We start from the raw sequence: 21,050 nt of genomic DNA on the forward strand, positions 1-21,050 counted from the left end.
CTAAGCACTCCGGCCGCGAGTCTCTATTCCTAATAAAGCAGTTGGTGAATTATCTTCACGGTTTATTTTCGCTGATTTTTTTTCATCTCTCTTCCCACTTTCGTCTGGTTTTTTCGTCCCTCTTCCCACCTTCGTCTGTTTTTTTTCGCTGGTTTTTTTCGTCTCCGCTGCCCCCCGTATCAACGCACCCAAAAAAAAAACCACCAGAGGAAAACCCGCTCCTCTCGATTCCTATCCCCACGACGTACGACATCCTTCGCCGCCGCCCCATCTCCGATCTCCCTTCGCTGCCGCCCTCGCACTCGCATCAAGTCGTCGCCGATCCCTGCGCTACCTCGACGGGAGCCATCACAAATCCATCCCTTCGCCGCCGCCTTGCGCCACCACTCCTATGACGCCGTCTCCCGCCAGTCTCCACCAGCACCGTGACGTGCGTGGCCTCCACACGCGCCGTCACCGCCCCTCGAGATATTGAGCAAGTTTTTTAGTCTTTGATAGAAACTGAACAAGTTTCTCATGATTTTTTTATATACTTCAAGCCTACTGCTCATCCAGCTCTATGTGCAGTTTGGAGATATGCTTTATTGATCATGCAACCTCCTTCTTTTCTCATCCCTTTTATATTTTTATTTCAAATACTCTGTGTTAGCAAAATCCTGTTGCATGACTAGACCAACTATCTGGTGATTCAAGCACTAGATTAGTGATTGGGGCAATGGTCAGACCTGCTTGCATGAAAAAAGGGCAATTTTGATGTGCTTGCAGGAGCTCAGAACTCACCTATTGATGACTCACCTTGGAAACTGTTTTTCTAAAGGTTGGTGACTATGACTGGACACTTGATTCTGCACTTGGTCGTGATAGATTTTTTTACATGTCACACTATACTTGTAGTAAAATTAGATTTGAAATGAAGACTGCAACTTAAACCTATATATATATATATATATATATCAACTACATAATTAGACAACATGTATGATACTTGGAAAGGTATGTTATGTTGTTCAATGTTCACATATTTCCTCCCAGTGTAAACAACTATTTTTAACCCTATGCGAGTATCCTACATCTTCTTTTTTTCTGTTGCCATAGGTCTTGGAGATCACCTTTGTTAACAAACACTCAGGACTGCTCTAACTTATTATGAAATAATGTCCGGCCATAGTATATTTTTTCTACACTTGATGTTAGGTAACTCTGAACCATGAAGCCCAAATTGTGTTGATATTTTTATGGAATTCTATGATCAAATACTAATTTATAATTTTTACTTAGTTTCTGCTTTTTCCATTTAAAAAAAGCAAACATTCATGGCGTTCTTCAATTGCTTCATCACTAATTTATTGTCTCTTTTTCCAGGCTGACAAGGCGACAGATGCGGGGCCTTCTTCAGTTTCAAGTCACACATGCCATCGTTGTCCAGGTCAGTGGTGCCCCGTGCCCATCGACGACCTCATGTAGCTGTTCGCCAACGCCTGGATGAATCACTTCAAGACATTATTCCTTGACCATAATGTAGTGCCGCCCTGGACTAGCAGCTTGTCGCCTACACCTCAATACAATACCCAGAAGTGCATCCGCGCTGGCAGCAAGCACAAGGACCTCGACGCCATGGGAAACAATACTCCTTGATGGGAACTAGACCTTCAGGTATGATGGGAGCTTCGAAGAGGAAGCCAGCGGATATTCATGGGAGCTCCTCGTCAAAGTATGATTCTTCCCTTCATTCGCCTTCTCGATCACTTGCCTTTTAGTTTACCCAAAAAATGAGTTAACGTATAATACTGTGTATTGTACGAATCAAATGTATGGTGACTTTGCTCTTTTCCAAATAGATGGTTGGCTGTTATTCCTTTGATCATTAGATTGTTATTACTTAAATGTTCTAATATACTGTACAAAGCTTTCATTTATGTCTTCATAAAAATCACTCTGAAAGTTCATCCAAAAAAGCACTCTGAATATATATTTTTATTTGAAATCCGTATACATATATTTCTATGCAAGCTGAGCTCGTCAATACAAATGTTATTTTGTACAACAATTTTGGTCCCATTGGTGTTGATCCCTTTGATCTCTGGCCATATGACTTCCCATTCAAGATATGATGGGGCATGGATGTGATACACCCACATACAGAGATGTTTAGATGTGAAGTTGGCAAGAGCAGGCTTGTTTGTAGATGAAGTTTTTATACATATGACTGACTACTCTAGCCTTGCCACCATTAGTGTAGTGTTCTTATCTTCCTTCCCATGTTTTGTTGAAAGATCTTCTAGATTCATGACCCGCCTTAAAATTTTCTGTATAATGCAAATACAACCATTTATCATTACAGGTGAGGGATTTAGTATAGAAAGCTACTTTACAAGTAGTCTCAAGCTGGAGGATAACAGATTGGTCGCGATGTTAGGGATCCCCATCAATGTTATACTATTTGTCTCCAGGTATATACTCACTCCAAATTCTAGATATTCTAGCGAGTAGATGAGGTGAAAGTATGTGCAACATAATTATTATTTTTGTTTTGCTCTAATTTCTGCGAGAGTGTTGTTAAATCCCATGTAGCACGATGGTGGTTGTATGCTGCCGTGGAGGAATTAAAGGCACATGTTGATTAAAAGAATGGGTATAAGTAAGGAGTGGCTGGTGACTAATATTGTCGAGTAATTTCTTGATCCGCCCATGATTAATTAGTACCCCAATTTGTTTTCTCAAAAAGGTACAATATTGCTATGGTAAAAGTTACACTTTGTGGCCTCAAATAGCATTCAGATTTATAGATTGATTTCTCTTAGAAAAAATATAGATTTATTCCTGATTCTGTGAGCTCACTAATTATGAAGCTAACACAAGTCTAAGTACCTAATACTTACCTCCACCTCATCGTTGACATCGTGCAGTACCATGGCAGAGGTTTCTTTTGTGCATGGATTTCCAAGCGCTCTGGCAGTCATTGGTGGAAGCGTGGGTTTTAGTTGGCCAACATTCATCTTTTAGGCGCTGTGTTTATGTAGAGAATTTTACTTAACAGGTCTGGATGGCATCTTTTGTCAAAACAAAATCATGTTTGTTTTTATATATTTTCCGCCTGACGCGTAAAGTGTTCCATTATTGTTTTCTTTTGGGGAAATAATTATGCTTTAGGATGAACTGGTTTAGTTCCTTTTTATGTTGCTAAAACCCTATAGCTTGCTTTTATGTAGAAGTCCCTGGATGAACTTTCAGAAATCTTTATTGTCAGGCCACATTGGTACTGAGCTTTCTTGCAAAGGTGCTATGTTCTAACTGTGGTGTATATAGTTGTATAGTTTATACTGAAAGCTGCGTTCTTGTCAGGCCACAATAGTTGTATAGTTTAGATCATACCTTGAGTTAGTTTTGTGCTTGTGGAAGGGCAGCGTCGATTGCAAGACGGCTGGGTTCAGCTTCATTAATATAGCACCATCTTCACAATACTGTACATTATATTCTTAGAATATTTTTTGCACTCTAATAGTTTGGCCTTTGAAGTAAAATACACTTAGTAGTTTTAAATTTCAAGTGGCATGGCTTACAATATGTAAGTGGGTTTTCCACACTTGTAACATGAGAGAATCTGCATAGATCTCAAGGTTGTCATTCGTGGCTGAGACAATGTTTTTAAATCAAGGGACCCGCACTTCGTCATTATCTAAATTGCGCTTGATTATTTTCCTACAAGGATCTGCACTTCGTCATTACCTAAGCGCATCAGTTAGAAGAGAAGTTAGAGCTGACGGGAGTGGTGCCAACAGTTTCCACAATAATCGTCTGACAGATAAATATATATCTTCTCATTTTTCAGATTTTGTTGTTCAATTCAGTTAAATCTACTAGCTTACTGGTTGTGGTATAACTATTTCTAGAATTTACAATGTGGTTTCCGTGCCTATTGATTTAACTTGATGAGAGAAAAATGACTTCTTGGGTTCACTGTTCACTCTACATAGTGGTTGTAACTTTTTTGCTTCTGAAGTGTCAAAGGATACAAAAATCAGGATGATATATTAGGCTGAGACAATGTTTCTAAATCAAGAGACCTGCACTTCTTCATTATCTAAATTGCGCTTGATTATTTCTGCCCAGCAATATCAAGATGAGGATACAAGCATATCAAGTGTACAAGACGTGTAGTCTCCTCATGAAGGTGGCTGAGCTATGAATTTGCTCTTGGTATATTTACCTATGCTGGATATGGGGTCAGATCTTTGGTATGCAAGTGAATGCATATGGAACAATGATTGCACATATTACAGTAAGCTATATTCTCTTCACATTTATGCATATTCTTGTTGGGACAAAAAAAGTGGTTATAATAAGCAGATTCTTGTTGGGACCAAAAAAAGTGGTTATAATAGGCAGATATATTTCTTCCCATTTACACATATTCTTGCTGGGAGAGAAAAACAAAGCAGTGATAATATGCAGTTTTACATAAGCTTATGTCTTGCAAACTAGCTAGAACCGAAAACTGATGATTATTGCTTGTTTTCTGACTTCTGTTGCAGAATGTGAAAGCTTATTACCCACATAAAACAAGTAGGTGTTATGAAGTCCTTGTATGCCTAATTATTGTTGTTGTAGTTGTCATACATGCGTAACAATCTGTGACAAACACACGCATACCCGTGATCTCTCTCCTACAAATACCCTTGACTAATTCCTCAGAAGTATATGTAAAAACAGAAACAAATGCTTCATGCCCGCTCGCTTGGAAACAAATGCTTCGATGGCCAATGCGCAACTAATTGCATGCACACTTACAAAATATTTCTAACAACCAATCAGGACATTTCACTTACGAGGATCAGTCAAAAAGTTAGCACGTACCAGAAAGAGACCCGACCGTGATTTGTGTACTATAAAGGAACGGAGGGAGGGAGTAATTTCTTAATTGGTAGTGAAATAAAGCAAATAAGTCAGGAAAAAAATAGGTGATGTGAGAAAACTAGGTAGAGAATAGATTTGTGTGGAAAATTAATCTGCAACAATTATTATGGTCATCCCAAACAAATTGAGGGAAGATTTTTCCCTTTAATAATTATTGTGCGACCACCTTCCTAACCAAGCTTCGATTGTCCTGTTGGTACATACATGAAGAACATTGTCTATAGAGTGATACTGACATCATAGGTGAGAAATTTGGCACTTAGGTGATGCGAAGACTTGAGGAAGAAGGTAGTGTTATTGAGCTTACAAGTTACATTTTTTTGTGCGTAACATAGTTCTTTTATAGTAAAATTGGATCTCTCTATTGGGTATGGCTTTCTACATGGCATTTAGTGTAACCTGCCAAATCTCTCCCCTATGATTTTTTTAAAGTATAGCACCCAAATGATTCATCCATGACATGTTCTTGAAATTGATTTGCACTGCTGATTATTCAAAACACGAGTGTTAGATTTTGTAGTCTGAAAATATGATAATGATGCCGAGAGAAGAGAGCATGCGTACGATCCATGAACTTGATGTGCGAGATGGTATGACTTATTCAGATAACCATCTTGATCCTTCCTTTTTCTTCATAATATTGCCAACCATCGAGATTGTGGTCCGGAAGGTCGCGGGTGCTAAAGATTGTGGCACGGTTTAGAGGGTTGGCCGGCGGCGGAGGCGGGGACTCAGGTTGAGGGCGACAAGCAAAATATTTCAAAAGCCCGTGGCAACACAGGGGCTTTCTACTAGTAGTTATTGGTTATTAGTAGGATCGCGATCTACTAGAGGCGACCGAGGCGATCTTCTCCTGCTTTTCTTTGTTTTCTTGTTTTTTTCTTCTCCGATTTTACATTATTTTCTTTTTTATTCTCCATTTTGTTTCATTTTTGGTTTTTCTTTGTTTGTTTTTGCTTTTCATTCTACATTTTTATATACATGTTCAACATTTTCTCAAATACTTTTTCAACATTCTTAAAATACATGTTTAACATTTTTATACATAGGATCAACATTTTTTAAAGTGCTGGTTCAACATTTTCCTATCAATTTGTTTTTCATTGTAAATTTTTATATAAATGATAAAAAATTCAAATACTGGCTCAAAAATTTTCAAATACTTGCTTAACAATTTTTCAAATACATACTTGTTTAACATTTCTATATACATGATCAAGATTTTTGTCAAATAGTTGTTCATCGTTTTCCAAATACTTGTTCAACATTTGTCAAATACTTGTTCAACATTTTTTATGTACATGATCAACATTTTTTCAAATACTTGTTCAAAATTTTCTTCAAATACTTATTCAACATTTTTCAATTATTTGTTCAACATTTTTTATATACATTATCAACATTTTTTAAAATGTTTTTTGAAGAGTATTTTTTTGTTACATATATTTAGACTTTTTTGAAGTATAAAACAATTACTAAAAAAAGTAAAAAGAAAACAGAAAACGTTAAAAAAAAGCAGGAAAGAGAGGCTGTGGCGTCCCGTGCTAACGGGCCGGTCCAGTTCGCTCGCCCTTCAGCGAGTCCGAAGCCAGGACTCGCTGAAGGTGAGACATAGTCGCACCCGCCGTGCAATAAGCGGCAATGGTTGCGGCAAATAGGGTAATTCCTAAACTGCGCCCTCAGCACCCATCTACAGCGGCAACTTGGGCTCGGCCCATCTACCCCTTTTTTCTGCCTTATTCCGCAAAATAAAAAGCTACACGCGTGAGAGGGATTTGAACACGCGACGTCTTCACTCATTCTAAGCACCAGTAACCAACCTGCCATAGACATCTAATGTGATTATCTTCTTCCTTTCTTTCTTCTTCCCTCTTTTTTCTTTTTTCTTGTTCTTTTTTTTCTTTTTTTGAAAGGTTTAGTTCGGTTCTTTTCTCTTTTGCTAAATGTCTGAACTATTTTCGAAAATTGATGAACTCTTTTTGAAAATTGATGAACTGTTTTCAAATTCTATTGAACTTTTTTCAAATTCAATGAACTTTTTTTGAATTTGGTGATGTTTTCTCAAACTCGATGAACTTTTCTCAAATTTGATGAACTTATTTGAAATTCAATGAACTTTTTTCAAACTCGGTGATTTTTTTTCAAATCCAATGAACCTTTTATTGAAACTCGATGAGCTTTTTTTCAAACTCGATGAACTTCTTCCAAATTCAATGAACTTTTTTGCATTTTTTATGAACATCATCAACTTCGGTAAACTTTTGTTTCAAATTTGATAAACTTTTTTTCAAATTCGACCTTCGATATGTTTTTTCAAAAAGTTTATGAACATATTTTCAAACTCGATGAGCGTTTTTTTCAAATTGATGAAGTTTTACCAAATTAGTGTACCTTTTTTCATTTTTCATGAACTCTTTTAATTCGTGAACTTTTTGTAATACATGGACTACGCAATTTTTTTCAAATATGTGAAATTTCTGTTTTTTGTTTACTTTAAGAAAAACACATTTTCCAAAAATGTTATCAAATAATTCAAGAATCAAAGAGCTATTGTAAACTGTAGAACGTGCAATAAATTGCGCGTCTATGGTGCTCTTAAAAAGTTCGCCCCGTAATTAGTCGCTAGTTCCAAGTTGCGTTGGTGGTTAGCCATACTCATACCTTACAATCCCGGCGCAAGTTTGATCCTCCGGTTCGCTACTTTTTCGGGTTAAATTTTCCGCGTTGCGCGAAGTAATGCTGGGCCGGCTCGAGTAGCAGCACCTTTCGTTGCCAATAATCAAAACCGGCGCCGAGAGCGCCGGTTAGGACGGGGACCTCCTGGCAAATAGTTGTCCAAACACACAGGCATGGGGCAGTTGGGCCAGACCCATTAGCTGTTTCGCTTGCGTTTTTTCCTTTCTCTCTCTTTTTTCTTTGGGTTCTATTCTTTTTTTACTCTTTCGGTTTTTTTGTTTTCATTTCCTTTTCTTTTTACTTATGATTTTTCATCTCCTTTTCTTGGATTTCCTATTCTTTTATCCAATTTCCCCCCTTTGATTAATATTTAATGTTAAAATAAATGAACATTTATAAAATATATTAAAATCTATTGTGATTTTTCTAAATGTATATTGAGAGTTTTCAAATTTGGTGCAATTAAAGAAATATAAAATATTTTCTAAAATCATGTAGTTTTTGAAAAAAAGTTTAGGCCTATAAAAAATCATGTAACTAAAAAATACTGGCAAGCTATTAAAAATGTGCATGTAATAAAAAATGTCTACAATTTTACAAAATGGCCGTGTCGTCTAAAAAATATTGATTATGCACCATCGGTTATTAAATAAATATTCATGTTTATGGAAAACAAAATAAAAATTGACTGAAAGCCCTTAATACTAGAAGAAAACCAAAAAAAATGCTACAAGCCTGAGTAGAAGTGCAACACTAAAAATGAGGAAGCCCAGCTAGCGACACAAATGAGTAGGCCTATGCACCATCGATATGTGTGTGTGTGCGCGCGCGCGTGTGTGCTCGACAATGTGACGCACATAGCGCCATGTAGGACTCTCGAGGCTAACAATGGCATTACCTACGAAGAGATAGAGTGGGCCCTTTTCCAAATCGGGCAGGACAGATCGCTAGGCCCAGTTGGACTCCCTAATTTATTCTACCAAAGGCACTCACCCTTTTTCCAGAACGAGGTGTGCAGGCCGGCTAGAGACTTTTTAAAACGTTAATGACGACCGTGTGGATTTTAGTGATATTATTTTAGTCTTAATCCTGAAGGTAAATTGTTGAGAGCTTCTCACTCGGTTATGTCCTATTAATCCGTGTAACATGCTTTATGAGATTGTGTCAAAGGTGCTTGCGAATCGCTGGAAGTTAGTCTTGCCTATTCTCACCTTGGAAGACCATAACGCATTCGTGACGGGAGACTCTTCACAGACAATGTTCTCATTGCTTACGGTTTTGTGTGCACTCCATTGGGATGAAGAAAAGGAAGCCCATTTCTACACTCAAGTTAGATACGACGAAATCTTACTATGGGGCCGAGTGGATTTTTCTGGAATAGATGATATCTCACTTGCGTTTCTCGGTTTTCTAGATTGTTATGATCATGAGGAGCATATCTTATATGTGTTTCTCAGTTAAGCTCAGTGGAGGTTTTTTGGATACGTTTGCACCATCTCGGGATCTTGGGTAGGGTGATCCTATCTCCTCTACCTCTTCTTGTTTTACATGGAGGGGTTTTCAGCATTTTTAAAGAAATCTCAACAAGACAGTGAGATCACGGGTGTACATCTGGGAAGGGCCACATGTCACTCACCTTCTTTTTGTCAACGATAGCATTGTCTTCCTTGAGGTCTCAAAAGAGAACTTGTCTACCTTACATGAGATTTTGTAGACGTATCGAATTGATTCATTACAGAAGGCAAACCTTTAGGACACATCCATCATTTTTGGGAGGGGGTTTGGAGAGGGCTTGAAGAACAGCTTGAAGCAATCCACGTGCTCTGAAGAAGCTTTGTCTAAGCATAAGAGAAAGGGTTGGTTCCAAGATGCTAGGGTAGAAGGGTCGGGGGCTTTCAAAAGCTGGCAAAGAGGTGTTGGTTAAGTCGGTTTTCAAGCAACGCTAATGTATACCATGAGATGCTTCAAATTCCCAAAAGATTGTGCTGGGACTTGAATTTTGACTCATCTAACGTTTGGTGGGGGAAACAAGTGATGATGTAAGGTTCATTGGATTGCCTCAGACAAATTGTGCGCTAGCGATAGCGAAGGCGGTATGAGTTTCTGGGACTTGAATGTAACGCCCCGAGACCGATGCTCTAGGTGTCTTCCGTTTATTCACCGTCGTTGCCATGTCAGTTGCTTGCGTGTTGCACTTTGCCATATCATCATCTGCATTTCATCGGCATGTTTGTCAAAACTTGCATCCGTCCGGGTCCTCCCAGTTCTCTCTGTTGCCCGTTCTGAGCCCAGACACCTTCACACGCGCCCGTGACATCTCTGAAATATTATTTTATAAGTGGCATAAAATGTTCTCATAATGGGTTGAAAGTTGGTGTGCGGTCTTATTATAGTGTAGGTAGACCGCCTGTCAAGTTTCGTCGCATTTGGAGTCCGTTTGATAGCCCAACCGTTAAACATATAGCGGCATCGTTGCCGGTTTATTTGTCGGATGTTTCGGTCTCCAAAACTGCCGCCGGGCCTCTCTCTCTCTTCTCTCCCACAGCCCATGGCCTCTTCACAGCCACTAAACCAGCCCACCTGCAACCCATCTAGACCCCCCTCTCGCCGGAACCGTCCGACCGACATCGAAGGGTCCAGAAAACCCCTCCCAACCCTTAAACCCTAGCAAATGTGCTATATATGGACACCCCTAGTCCATTTTGGGCAACCTAGACCCCTACCCCTACCTCCTGTCGCATCCAACCCCCTCCTCGCTTTCCGTGCCACCCCAGCCGCCCTCTGCCACTTGTCGCCGCTTGATTGGCCTGCACCGCCACTCCCAACCAACTGGAGCCGGCCACGTCGCCCAGCCAGCCTCCCACGTCCCTGCAGCCCTCCCATCCCATAGCAGGCCCGCCCCGGTGTAAGGGCATATTTATCCCCAAGGTGTTTTGGTGATTGATGACAATGCTTTTGTGGACTAATCATGTGCGTTGAGTTTTTCAGAGATTCATCCTTTGGCACGAGACGATTCCCTCCCCTCGGTGTTTTATTCAAGACGGTGTAGCTCATTCGTTTCTCTGTTGGTGGACTAGTTTCGTAGGAGTCACCGTACTATCAAGAGGGGATCCGCTTTGGTAAGGCTAGGGTGGAATCAACACGTACACATCCTTATCACACCCGATGTTCCTTTCCCCATCATTGGAGCTATCCTTCCTCTCCTTGCCTGCCCTGACCTGTCCCAGCGGTAGTACCACGGTCCTTAGCGGTAGTACCGCCGAAGCACGTCAAGCGGTAGTACCGCTCCCCAAGCGGTAGTACCGCTTGCTGTCTTCGGCCGTAGTACCGCTGTGGTTCCGGGCTACTACCGCCTCGACACGAGACCTTGGTTTTTCGTGTCGGGTTTTGCGGTACTAGTAGCGGCAGTAGTGGCGGTAGTACCGCTCTAAGCGGTAGTACCGCCCCTTCTTCCGCGGTAGTACCGCTCTGGGCCCAGGTCCCTGCTATCCTCATGTGCGCGACAGTACCACTGGGAGGGAACGGTAGTACCGCTGGTTCAGTGGTAGTACTGCCCTGCCCAAGCGGTAGTACCGCTCTGTGCGTGGTTGCTTGGAGGGGTAATGGTTGGATTGTTTCCCCCACTATATAAAGGTGTCTTCTTCCCCAAAGTTGACCTATCTCTTCCCCCAAAAGCTCCATTGTTGCTCAAAGCTCCATTTTCGCCCGATCTCTCTCCCTAGCCAATCAAACTTGTTGATTTGCTCGTGATTGGTTGAGAAGGCCCGATCTACGCTTCCACCAAGAGAAATTTGATTCCCCCCACTAATCCCTAGCGGATCTTGTTACTCTAGGGTGTTTGAGCACCCTAGACGGTTGAGGTCACCTCGGAGCCATAGTCCATTGTGGTGAAGCTTCGTGGTGTCGGTGGGAGCCTCCAATTAAGTTGTGGAGATTGCCCCAACCTTGTTTGTAAAGGTTCGGTCGCCGCCTTCAAGGGCACCAATAGTGGAATCACGGCATCTCGCATTGTGTGACGGCGTGAGGAAAATACGGTGGCCCTAGTGGGTTCTTGGGGAGCATTGTGCCTCCACACCGCTCTAACGGAGACGTACTTCCCCTTAAAAGGAAGGAAATTCGGTAACACATCCTCGTATCCACCGGCTCCACTCTTGGTTATCTCGTGCCTTTACTTGTGCAAGCTTATTTGTGTTGTATCCCTTGCTTGCTTATGTGCTAGTTGTTATTGCATCATATAGGTTGCTCACATAGTTGCATATCTAGACAACCTACCTTGTTGCAAAGTTTAAATTGGTAAAGAAGAAATAAAAATTGTTAGTTACCTATTCACCCCCCCTCTAGTCAACTATATCGATCCTTTCAATTGGTATCAGAGCCTCGTCTCTTTATTAAGGACTTTGTCGTCCGAAGAGTATGGTTGACACCACAGACGCTGTGGAGGAGCACTCCGGTGTGAATCCTACCTCGTCTACGGCCGATGGGGGAACCGCGGTCTCTCGTGAGGAATTCAATGTGGCTTTAGACACATTGAAAAACTCCATGGCGACCGAGGTTGAAAGCATGTTTACTAAATTCCTAGAAGGACTTAAACTGTCTACCTCGCCAATGAAAGTGGGTGATCCCACTAACAAGGTGACGGATGCTACCTCCGACAAGGGGGAAGCTAATAGTGAAAAGGGTCCTTCTACTAGTGGTAGAAATGGCACCGACATATATGCCCATGTGGAACCTCCAACTTATGGTGGACCGATTCCCTCTACTCATTTAAATCATGCCGGCCCTCCTCCTAAGATTGAGAAAAATGAGGATTTTGATTCTTGGGTGTATCGCTTCAAGCGTCATTTAAAGCATGTGAATACTAATCTTTGGAGAATCATTGAAGAAGGTTTCTATCCACATGACCCAAGAAACTTCACCCCTAGAGAAGCCGTGGATAATCAATTCAATGAGAATGCTCTCTTCTACATCCAAGAATCAATTCTCCCCAAATATCTCCCTCATCTTCGACCCTACGCCGTGGCCAAAGACGCGTGGCATTGCATTGTGTCTCTCTATCGGGGAAGTGCGAGCATTCAACGCTCCAACTATGAAGTGGTGAAAGATGAAGCCGATGAGTTTGCTATGAAGGAAGATGAAGAACCTCGTGAGCTCTTTCGGAGAGTAACCAAACTTGCGGTCTCACTCCGAGATCATGGGAGCAAGGACACAGATGACAATTGGATCAAACGCAAGTTCCTCAAGGCCATGATGCCTTACAACAAGGCCATGTCCTCCGTCATTCGTCAAAGACCGGACTTCCACTCCATGACCTCAAGTGAAGTGTTGGATGAGTTTGTTGCAATGAGCATCTTGGACAAGACCGCCGATAACGCGGTGCTCCAGTCTCAAAGGGCAAAGAAGCCCAACCTTGCCTTGAAGGCCAAGGTTATTGTGGAAGAAGAGGAAGATGAGGAGAGCAACCTCGAAGATACAAAATATGATTATCACGAGCACATGGCTCTTGCTTCAAGGAAATTTTGGAGCAAGAAGAACTCAAGACCCAACTTCAACAAGAACAACTCAAGTGGCTTCAAGGGAAAGCAATGAGTTAGAACTTGTTACAACTGTGGCAATGTGATCCATTTCGTTGCGGATTGTCCTTACGAGAAGCGGGAAGACAATGGTGGCAAGCTCATCCGGAAAGACAAAGCCAAGTCTTTCCCCAACAAGAACAACTTCACCAAGAAGACTCCTACTCGAGGGTTGGTGGTTCAAGAGGAATACCGTGAGGATGACGATGACGATGAAGATAGTGAAGCAATGGCCATGGCATCCGTTGCCATTGCCACAACTCCCTAAATGTCTCTCTTTGATTCACCCAATGAGAACATCACCGCCAAGTGCCTCATGGCTAAAGCCACCAACAAGGTAACCCCCAACATCAAAACCACCATCATTCCTAATCCCTCTTTGACGGATGGCATTGATGATAGTGAGGGGTCTAATGAGGAAGTAAATGAATTTGAGTCCTTTATGAGTAAGCTCAAGGGCAAATCCAAGAAGCACTTTGTTGCTCTCTTGGAACAACTTGGTGAAGCCAATGACGTGATCGAGGCTCACAAAGAAACCATCTCTAAGATGGAAGGTCATAGTCGTGACTATGCCGATGAGATATCGGATCTCTCTAATGATCTTGAGGAAGAGCGTGGGCATCGTTTGGCTCTTGAGGAGTCACAAAACGATGACCATGCCAAGTTAAAGAAAGATCTTGATCATGCTCTTGTTGTGTCTCGTGTGCTAACTTCCGAGAAGGCTAAACTTGGGGTTGATCATGCTAGACTCAAGGAGGAGTTTGATGTACTTGACAAGGCCCACAAGGTCTTGAAGGGTGCTCATGCACACCTCAAGGAGTCTCATGCTCAACTCCAAGTTAAGCTAACCAAGGAAAAGGCCACCTTTCCTCACATGGTCTTAATTGATAATGCAAATGCTACTAACCCGTGTTGTGAGCATGTGCATCTTGTGGAGGAGAATGCCAAGTTGAAGGAACAACTCGAGAAAGGCCTTGTGTCATGCATACAAGGTGAGAAGAACCTAAATGACCTTTTGAGCAATCAAAAGGAAGTTGTGGCCAAGGAGGGAGTTGTGTTCTCACCCAAGTCCAAGAATAAGAAGAAGAACGAGAAGAAGAATGACAAGTCCAAACGACCTCCCCCGCTTAAGCAAACGTTTGTGAAGGAGGGAGAGGGTGCTCCTAAGGAGAAGAAGAACAATGCGAAGAGTGGTGATGCCAAAAAGGGCAAAGCCATCTCTTCCAACAAAGCCGGCGACTTTAACCCTTCTTATGTGTTGTGCCGTGCTAGTGATGGGCATGTTTATGCTAAATTTGTTGGTTCTTCTTATGAGTACATTGAATGGTCTATTTGGGTTCCTAAGACCCTTGTTACTAACATCAAAGGACCCATTACTAAATGGGTACCTAAAACCAAGCATTGATCTCTTGTAGGTGTTTGCTTCCGGTGGGGGATCATGGTTGCTCGATAGTGGAGCAACAAATCATATGACCGGGAGCAAGGACTTGGTGGTGGATGTGCAAAAGATCCCATCTATGCCCACCAATGTCGAGTGGGGTGATGCCTCACATTCTAAGGTATTGGGTCTTGGCAAGGTTGTCATTTCTCATGATCTAACGATCGAGAAAGTCATGCTTGTTGAGTCCCTTGCGTACAACTTACTTTCCGTTCGTCAACTTGCACTCATGGGTTTTGCCACCTTTTTGATGTTGATACCGTGGCCCTCTTGTGGAGCAAGACTCTTAAAGTAGCCTTTGTTGGGCATGTCGAGAACGGTCTCTATGTTATTAACTTTTCGGAGCAACCCACTAAGACCGCGACATGCCTAATGGCTAAAGTTGATGTGGGATGGCTTTGGCATCGCCGTTTAGCCCACGTCAATATGAGATCTTTGCAAAGTATTCTTAAGGGGGACCATGTTCGTGGACTAACAAATGTTAGTTTTGCCAAAGATCATGCTTGCAGTGCTTGTATCGAAGGAAAGCTTCATGAGAAGGCTCACCCTCCCACGACTATCATCTATTCGAAGAGACCCTTGGAGCTCCTTCACATGGACCTCTTTGGGCCTCCATCCTTTGATAGTCTTGGCGGAAGAAAGTATTGCTTAGTGATTGTGGATGATTATTCAAGATACACGTGGGTATATTTCTTCAAGAGGAAGAGTGAAACTCAACAAACCGTCATCGACTTTGCAAATGAAGCTCAACGACAGCATGATACAAAGATCTTGACAATAAGAAATGACAATGGCACCGAGTTCAAGAACTACACCTTGGATGAGTTCCTTAGTGATGAGGGGATCAAGCATCAATATTCCGCTCCATACACCCCTCAACAAAATGGTGTTGTGGAGAGGAAGAACCGGACGTTGATGGATGCGGCAAGGACCATGATGGCGGAGTTCAAGTCTCCATACAACTTTTAGGCCGAAGCCATCAACACTGCGTGTCATGCATCAAATCGGCTCTATCTCCGCAAAGGCTTGAACAAAACTCCTTATGAAATTCTCACCGGTAACAAGCCCAATCTCAAGTACTTCCGGGTGTTCGGGTGTAAGTGTTTCATTCTCAAGAAAGGTGTTGGTTTGTCTAAATTTGAGGCTAGAGCTTATGAGGGCATATTTGTTGGTTATGCTACAAACTCTCATGCTTACCGTGTCCTCAACAAGTCCATCAGACTCATTGAGGAGACGTGTAACGTGGAGTTTGACGAAAATAACGGCTCCCAAGTGGAGCAAAGTGGTACTTGTGATGTAGGTGATTAAATTCCTCCCCAAGCCATAAGAAGAATGGGTATTGGTCATATTCTACCCATTGAGGAACCCCTTGTGGCCGAAGGAGAAGGACAATGCTCCACTCAAGTGGAGCCATCACCTCCCCAAGACCCACACGCTTCTGAAGAACAAAGTGAAGGCCCTCACCCTCATGAACAAGACCAAGGGCAAGATCAACCTCAAGATGGTGGTGAACCACCAAATGATGCCCAAGGTCAAGTTCTCCCCCTCGAGCAAGTTCAAGATCAAGAGCAACCTCAAGATCTCGAACAAGCTCAAGACAACGCTCAAGATGATCAAGTTGATCCTCCTCCTTCCACATCCGAGGAGGAATTAGAGCGTCGTGTCGTGAAGATTGCTTCCAAGCTCACCACCAAAGGCCATCTCATGGAGAATGTGGTTGGAATCCTAAGAAAGGGGGTAAGCACTCATAGACAATTAGCAAACTATTGTGAACATCACGCGTTTGTCTCTTGTGTTGAACCCCAAAAGGTCTATGAGGCACTCGAAGATTCAGATTGGCTCAATGCCATGCATGAAGAACTCAACAACTTCGAGTACAACAAGGTGTGGAGATTGGTGCCACGGCCGTCGGGGAACAAGTGGATTTTCAAGAACAAGCAAGACGCTCATGGGAACATCATTCGCAACAAGGCAAGATTGGTAGCACAAGGCTACTCCCAAGTCGAGGGTATCGACTACGGTGAAACCTTTGCTCCCGTTGCTCGCCTTGAATCCATTCGTTTGTTGATTGCTTATGCTCCCCATCACAACTTTAAGTTACAACAAATGGATGTGAAAAGTGCTTTTCTTAATGGTCCTATTAATGAGTTGGTTTATGTCAAGCAACCCCCCGGGTTCGAGGATCCTACTTCCCGGATCATGTGTATCAACTCGATAAGGCACTCTATGGCCTTAAACAAGCCCCACGTGCGTGGTATGACCACCTTACCGAGTTGTTACAAGATCGTGGATTTGAAGTTGGGCAAATTGATCCCACTCTTTTTACTAAGAAGGTCAAAGGGGAGTTATTTGTGTGCCAACTATATGTTGATGACATTATCTTTGGTTCCCCTAACAAAGTTTTCAATGAGGAATTTGCCGCTCTCATGACCTCTAAGTTCAAGATGTCTTCGATGGGAGAGTTCAAGTTCTTCCTTGGTTTTGATATCAAACAAAGAAGAGAAGGTACCTTCATCAACCAAGCCAAATACACTCAAGACATGCTAAAGAGATTCAAGCTAAGTGATGTCAAGCCGGCTACTACTCCAATGCCTACCAAGTGCCAACTTGACATTGATCCCAATGGTAAAGCGGTGGATCAAAAGGTATATCACTCTATGATTGGATCCTTGCTTTTGTTGGGGAACGTAGTAATTTCAAAAAATTCCTACGCACACGCAAGATCATGGTGATGGCATAGCAACGAGAGGGGAGAGTGTTGTCCACGTACCCTCGTAGACCGTAAGCGGAAGCGTTAGCACAACGCGGTTGATGTAGTCGTACGTCTTCACGATCCGACCGATCCAAGCACCGAACGTACGGCACCTCCGAGTTCAACACACGTTCAGCTCGATGACAATCCTCGGGCTCCGATCCAGCAAAGCTTCGGGGATGAGTTCCGTCAGCACGACGGCGTGATAACGATGATGATGTTCTACCGGCGCAGGGCTTCGCCTAAACTCCGCGATGATATGACCGAGGTGGAATATGATGGAGGGGGCACCGCACACGGCTAAGGAACGATCCGTAGATCAACTTGTGTGTCATGGGGTGCCCCCCTGCCCCCGTATATAAAGGAGCAAGGGGGGGAGGAGTCCGGCCCTAGGAGGGGGCACGCCAAGTGTGGAGTCTTACTAGGACTCCCTAGTCCTAGTAGGATTCCACCTCCCTTGTTGGAGTAGGAGAAGGGGAAAGAGGGGGAGAGGAAGAAGGAAAGGGGGGCTGCGCCCCTTGTCCAATTCGGACCAGAGGGGGGGCGCAGGCCTCCTTCCTTTTGGCCTCTCTCCTCTATTCCCGTATGGCCCAATAAGGCCCATATACTCCCCGGCGAATTCCCGTAACTCTCCGGTACTCCGAAAAATACCCGAATCACTCGGAACCTTTCCGAACTCCGAATATAGTCATCCAATATATCGATCTTTACGTCTCGACCATTTCGAGACTCCTCGTCATGTCCCTGATCTCATCCGGGACTCCGAACTCCTTCGGTACATCAAAACTCATAAACTCATAGTATAACTGTCATCGAAACCTTAAGCGTGCGGACCCTACGGGTTCGAGAACTATGTAGACATGACCTAGAACTATTCTTGGTCAATAACCAATAGCGGAACCTGGATGGCCATATTGGCTCCTACATATTCTACGAAGATCGTTATCGGTCAAACCGCATAACAACATACTTTGTTACCTTTGTCATCGGTATGTTACTTGCCCGAGATTTGATCGTCAGTATCCAATACCTAGTTCAATCTTGTTACCGGCAAGTCTCTTTACTCGTTACGTAATGCATCATTCCGTAACTAACTCATTAGCTACATTGCTTGCAAGGCTTATAGTGATGTGCATTATCGAGAGGGCCCAGAGATACCTCTCCGACAATCGGAGTGACAAAACCTAATCTCGAAATACGCCAACCCAACATGTACCTTTGGAGACACCTGTAGTACTCCTTTATAATCACCCAGTTACGTTGTGACGTTTGCTAGCACCCAAAGTGTTTCTCCGGTAAACGGGAGTTGCATAATCTCATAGTTACAGGAACATGTATAAGTTATGAAGAAAGCAATAGAAATATACTAAACGATCAAGTGCTAGGCTAACGGAATGGGTCATGTCAATTACATCATTCTCCTAATGATGTGATCCCATTAATCAAATAACAACTCTTTGTCCATGGTCAGGAAACATAACCATCTTTGATTAACGAGCTAGTCTAGTAGAGGCATACTAGTGACACTCTGTTTGTCTATGTATTCACACATGTATCATGTTTCCAGTTAATACAATTCTAGCATGAATAATAAACATTTATCATGAAATAAGGAAATAAATAATAACTTTATTATTGCCTCTAGGGCATATTTCCTTCAGTCTCCCACTTGCACTAGAGTCAATAATCTAGTTCACATCTCCATGTGATTTAACAGCAATAGTTCACATCACCATGTGATTAACACCCATAGTTCACATCGATATGTGATCAACACCCAAAGGGTTTACTAGAGTCAGTAATCTAGTCCACATCGCTATGTGATTATCACCCAAAGAGTACTAAGGTGTGATCATGTTTTGCTTGTGAGATAATTTTAGTCAACGGGTCTGTCACATTCAGATCCGTAAGCATTTTGCGAATTTCTATGTCAACAATGCTCTGCAAGGAGCTACTCTAGCTAATTGCTCCCACTTTTCAATATGTATCTGGATCGAGACTTAGAGTCATCCAGATCGGTGTCAAAACTTGCATCGACGTAACTCTTTGCGACGAACCTTTTTTCACCTCCATAATCGAGAAACATATCCTTATTCCACTAAGGATAATATTGACCACCGTCCAGTGATCTTACTCCTAGATCACTATTGTACTCCCTTGTCAAACTCAGTATAGGGTATACAATAGATCTGGTACACAGCATGGCATACTTTATAGAACCTATGGCTGAGGCATAGGGAATGACTTCCATTCTTTTTCTATCTTCTGCCATGGTCGGGTTTTGAGTCTTACTCAATTTCACACCTTGCAACACAGGCAAGAACTCTTTCTTTGACTGCTCCATTTTGAACTTACTTCAAAATCTTATCAAGGTATGTACTTATTGAAAAAAACTTATCAAGCGTCTTGATCTATCTCTATAGATCTTGATGCTCAATATGTAAGCAGCTTCATCGAGGTATTTCTTTGAAAAACTCCTTTCAAACACTTCTTTATGCTTTGCAGAATAATTCTACATTATTTCCGATCAACAATATGTCATTCACATATACTTATCAGAAATGTTGTAGTGCTCCCACTCACTTTCTTGTAAATACAGGCTTCACCGCAAGTCTGTATAAAACTATATGCTTTGATCAACTTATCAAAGCGTATATTTCAACTCCGAGATGCTTGCACCAGTCCATAGATGGATCATTGGAGCTTGCACATTTTGTTAACACCTTTAGGATTGACAAAAACTGTCTGGTTGCATCATATACAACTCTTCTTTAATAAATCCATTAAGGAATGCAGTTTTGTTTATCCATTTGCCAGATTTCATAAAATGCGGCAATTACTAACATGATTCGGACAGACTTTAAGCATCGATACGAGTGAGAAAATCTCATTGTAGTCAACACCTTGAACTTTGTCAAAAACCTTTTTCGACAAGTCTAGTTTTGTAGATACTAACACTACTATCAGCGTCTGTCTTCCTCTTAAAAATCCATTTAATCTCAATGGCTTGCCGATCATCGGGCAAGTCAACCAAAGTCCATACTTTGTTCTCATACATGGATCCCATCTCAGATTTCATGGCCTCAAGCCATTTTGCGGAATCTGGGCTCACCATCGCTTCTTCATAGTTCGTAGGTTCATCATGATCTAGTAGCATGACTTCCAGAACAGGATTGCCGTACCACTCTGGTGCGGATCTTACTCTAGTTTACCTACGAGATTCGGTAGTAACTTGATCTGAAGTTACATGATCATCATCATTAGCTTCCTCACTAATTGGTGTAGTAGTCACAGGAACAAATTTCTGTGATGAACTACTTTCCAATAAGGGAGAAGGTACAATTACCTTATCAAGTTCTACTTTCCTCCCACTCACTTCTTTCGAGAGAAACTCCTTCTCTAGAAAGGATCCATTTTTAGCAACGAATGTTTTGCCTTCGGATCTGTGATAGAAGGTGTACCCAACTTTCTCCTTTGGGTATCCTATGAAGACACATTTCTCCTATTTGGGTTTGAGCTTATCAGGTTGAAAACCTTTTTCATATAAGCATCGCAACTCCAAGTTTTAAGAAACGACAGCTTAGGTTTCTTGCCAAACCATAGTTCATACGGTGTCGTCTCAACGGATTTAGATGGTGCCCTATTTAACGTGAATGTAGCTGTCTCTAATGCATAACCCCAAAACGATAGTGGTAAATCG

At 42.3% G+C, this 21,050-nt stretch overlaps 1 long non-coding RNA gene across 2 annotated transcripts; it reads left to right on the forward strand.

The window, feature by feature from the left end:
• The first annotated feature begins 214 nt into the window (after positions 1-214).
• Positions 215-4,644, forward strand: LOC119277516. Of its 2 annotated transcripts, none has more exons than XR_005137166.1 (5): positions 215-817; positions 1,363-1,426; positions 1,523-1,711; positions 2,342-2,450; positions 2,907-4,644. It is a non-coding gene; the product is annotated as an uncharacterized LOC119277516 (long non-coding RNA). The 2 variants fall into 2 exon arrangements; XR_005137165.1 differs by having other exon boundaries at positions 4,111-4,470.
• The last annotated feature ends 16,406 nt before the right edge of the window (positions 4,645-21,050 follow it).

Source organism: Triticum dicoccoides, chromosome 3B (assembly GCF_002162155.2).
Source record: "Triticum dicoccoides isolate Atlit2015 ecotype Zavitan chromosome 3B, WEW_v2.0, whole genome shotgun sequence".
Classification (NCBI taxonomy): domain Eukaryota; kingdom Viridiplantae; phylum Streptophyta; class Magnoliopsida; order Poales; family Poaceae; genus Triticum; species Triticum dicoccoides.